At 49.9% G+C, this 4,103-nt stretch overlaps 1 long non-coding RNA gene across 1 annotated transcript; it reads right to left on the reverse strand.

Moving 5' to 3' along the window:
* Positions 1-398: 398 nt before the first annotated feature.
* LOC136355754 (uncharacterized) lies at positions 399-2,367 on the reverse strand. Its single transcript, XR_010740089.1, has 3 exons — positions 2,102-2,367; positions 1,704-1,784; positions 399-576 (listed from the first exon to the last, which is right to left on the reverse strand). It is a non-coding gene; the product is annotated as an uncharacterized lncRNA (long non-coding RNA).
* Between the last annotated feature and the right edge of the window lie 1,736 nt (positions 2,368-4,103).

Below are 4,103 nucleotides of genomic sequence, written 5' to 3' on the forward strand. Positions count from 1 at the left end.
ATGCGAGCCCGGGTGCGCCCGGTCCACCGTTGTAGCGCCCGTTCCGTCGTGGCGCCTAGCAGGAAAATTATCTCTTAAAACCCTAATTACGAAATTTGTTTTCTTGCTTGTTGTCTAGTGTCCGTGCCATCCCGGATCTCAATCCCCGATCTATCGTCGAGTCCAGTTCCGAATACAAATCCTTCCAAATCAAATTCTTCCGCAAAAGTCTATTTTGCCTCCCCCGGGTTCGATGGGTCGAATCTCTCTCGGCCCATCTCCTTCTCCCTCCCGTGCGCTCTGTCTCTCTCTCTCCCCCTCCCTCCCGGCGCTCGCTCTTTTCTTGTCACGCCCGGAAATTCACTAATAATTTCCGAACTAATTTGTGCATAAAATCCTCGTCCAGGAATCAGCCGAGGTACACAAACTGACAATTTAATATACAAATCCATCATAATAATAACGTTACACACTTACAAAAGAAAAGAAAACAGCAGCGGAATTAACGGTCTAGCGATGGCTTCAGCTCCACTCCCACATGCAGCTCAACTGGGGTATAAGCCAAACGTCTTCTCCTTCTGGATCCTTTATCTTCAACTGAGGTTTGATGATTATTGCAAGAATGAGCATATGACATACTCAACAAGCCACACAGCAAATATGCAAGTGCACAAGGATACCAAAGGATGGCATAATATAGGCTCATTTGCAAAAGCAGCATTTAGCAAAACATTTAAGAGTAGTAAAACAGTAGAGTAATTAATTAAAAATTTTAATCAACACTGAACAGCACACCCATGCTGCACAGGCCCAACCATCCTGAACAACCATACCCGGCTGTACAGATCTAACTCCAAACCAGGAGCTAAGCAAATTATTACCAGGTATAACATCCATAATTATTGTGAGAGGTGTGAGACTAATCACGAAAAACATTGCTCAACCCACCCATAACCGCGGGCACGGCTATTCGAATAGTTTTACTCTGGCCAGAGGTGTACCACTGTACCCACAAGACACAACCCCACATCATGTCACCATGTGCCTCAATACCACCACGGTACCTCGGAAAAGAGTTGTGACAATACCCCTTGCACAACATAATCCATTACAGCGCACCTTTCCTGGATCATAATCACCCCCTCAAAAACCAGAGGCATGGACTCCCCAGCGACCCCCGTGGACTTCTCGCCACTTCTCAGTCTGGCGCACTATAATGAATCACGCTATACAAAAGATAAAGCCGTTGCCCACGCTGGCTTGTGGTTGGCACGATAAATGTTTCACAACAGTAGCTCGCGAACCGGTCCTTAATTGTCATGAGCACGACTCTCAAAACCATGTGCTCACAACCCACCATTATCAAGTTTTAGTTGGCAAGTAATTAATTAACCAATCACGATTGACCATCGTGAACTATCATTAAGCCATCCTTAAATAATAGTGAGTCATAAGTTATCCCAATAGTGTGCTAATGTTTCTAAGCATGGCTAAGCAATCATAACTAATATCTAGCTGAACCAATATATAAAGCCCAACTAGTCAAGTTATAATAACCCAAGGTATCAAGGAATAAAGTAATCAATGCAAATTGGCCATAACAAAGGAATAAGTTCACACCACCCGGTGACATTCGAAAATAAATGCACAGTTGAAATAAATAGAGAATTTAAATATAGGATCAACATGCTCAAAGGATTGTGTTTAGGATCTGTGTGACTTGCCTTGCAATAATCGGTCTTCAAGTAATCTTCTTGATCACTTCCGACGCACTCACGAACCTTCGCAACGACGGAAACGACAAGCTAACACGCAAAACGAAGAAAAAGACTAATAAAAACCAAATAAACAGTACATATAAAGTAAACAAACATGTAGATCATGATTTTAGATGAATTTAGCAACTTGAACCACTCAAAACCGAGTTACGATGATTTAGTTATGAATTTCCGAAGATTTAATCTATTAGAAAAACAGGAAAAAGAAAAACGATGATGACATCATGATGACCTCATCAATGGCCGGACCAAGATGGCGACCTCGCCGGAGATTGGATGGTCGGCTGCGACTTTGGAGGACATGTACACGTAGAGGACGACGAGACGAACCCAACGGTACTCACCCTCGAACCAAACGACGAACGACGACGGCCGGCGACGAGGTCTAGCGGCGGCACGGCTTCGGTCGACGGCGGCGACGGGGCTCCGGTGACCGGCGACAGCGGGGAGAGAGCGGCCGGGCTTCTCCACCCTCCCGCGCACCTTACGGCGGTGACAGCGACCGGCGGCGACGACGGAGGCGACGGCACGACGCGGATGGAGCTCGGCCGGCGACGACGGCGGGGTGGAGCACGTGGCGGCGGCGCTACGAGGCACGGGAGACCACGGGAGAGGGGGCAAACGAAAGAGGAGGACTAGGGGGTCCTATTTATAGCCTTGGATTGAAGAGATCGGACTCCTCCCGCAAGAAATCGATCCGGGAAATCAAAAACTCGGTTTTGGAGATAAACTCGAAAACGAGTTTGATTCGGATAAGATACTCAACGATTTGCTCCGATTTTTGGGGGTAAAGATAGAGGAGGATAAGAGGAATATTTCCCCTCAACTAATTTTAGAAAAACACAAGGGGAAAGGTCAGATTTGGAGGAGAAAAAACCGAGCCAAATCGGTCTCAGTTCGGCTGCTAGAGGTAGAAGATAAACAGTGTCGAGGGAGGCAAATTAGACTTTTTGTCTTGGGCTGGCTGAAAACAAAGCAAAGAAAGAAAGAGAAGGGGGGGAGCTCGGCTGGGCTGACTTGGGCTGCACGGCCGTGCACACAAAAGAGGGAGATGGGCTGGAAAGGGCCCAAGACTAGGAAGAGGATTTTATTACTTTCCCAATTAAAATAATCACTTAAATGATCTTTGAATTGTTAAAAATACTTCCAATGCTCAAATAATTTCAAGAAAAATCATGAAAATACTTGAACACTCAAAGTACTTAAAAAAATTATAATTAGACCATTTAATGATTAATTTAATATGTGGGTAATTACTGAAATGCTCTTTGTATGATTAAAATTAATAATTGAGCTCCGAAAAAATCCGAGAAAATTCCAGAGAGTATAATTAACCATGGAGAATTTAATAAAAATTAAATCCATCCATGCTTTATATTTAGGAAATTTTATTTCCCACATTTAACTTCACATGTAAATTAATGAACATTTAATATAAATTCTATTATTAATTTATTAAATAATTTATAAATCCTGAAACGAAAATCAGGATGTGACATTTCTCTCTCGCTCTCTCTCTCTCCTCTCCCTCCGCTCCACTCCGCCCGCACGCTGCACGCGCGAGCGCGTGAGCCGCGCCGAGCGCCCCACCTCCGCTCCCTCCGCTCTGTCCGCGCGTGCGTGAGCCGCCGCGCCGAGCGCCTCCCTCCCCCTCCGCTCTGCCCGCGCGCGAGCGCTTGAGCCGCCCGCGCCGAGCCGAGCCCTCCTTTCCGCTCCCTCGCTGCCGCTCCCCGTGCGTCGTTCGCGTGCGCGCCCGCGTGGTCGTCGCCCGCGTCGCGTCTGCGCCGCCCGGCCCCGCTGCCCTGCCGTGCCTGCAGCCGCTCGGCCCCGCAGCCAGCGCGCGTGCCCGAGCCGCGCCACTCTATCCGCCGTGCCTCCCGTTGCAAGCCGCGCGCGCGTGCCGAGTGGCCGACCACCTGGTCGTCGCCGTCGTCATCGCCTCGGCCCCGCCACTCCGCGCGCAAGCCGCCAAGGGACGGAGGCAGAGCCCTCCTCTCTCTGCCGCGACGCCCCCGCTCCCCTCCTCCTTTTCCCAAAGAAGAAAGGGGCGAGCCCCCTTTCTCTCCCTCCTTTTCCCCTTTTTTTTCTCCCGCCGGCGTCATCCTCCCTCCGCCCTGTCGCCGTTTGGACGCGAGCGCCGAGCGCCAGCTCGCGCCTTGACCGCCCAAGTCGGTTCCAAACCGACATTGCCGCCCTTAAAGCCCCGGGCGCCCTCCCCCTCTTCGCCTCCGCGCCATTGCCGCCGCCCCCGTGCTCTGTTCGCCGTCGCCGTTCGTCGTTGCGCGTGCCGGAGGAGCCGGCACGAGCAAGGACACGGAAGGGGACTTCGGCCGCGCCCTCTCCTTC

Source organism: Oryza sativa, chromosome 1 (genome assembly GCF_034140825.1).
Source record: "Oryza sativa Japonica Group chromosome 1, ASM3414082v1".
Lineage (NCBI taxonomy): Eukaryota > Viridiplantae > Streptophyta > Magnoliopsida > Poales > Poaceae > Oryza > Oryza sativa.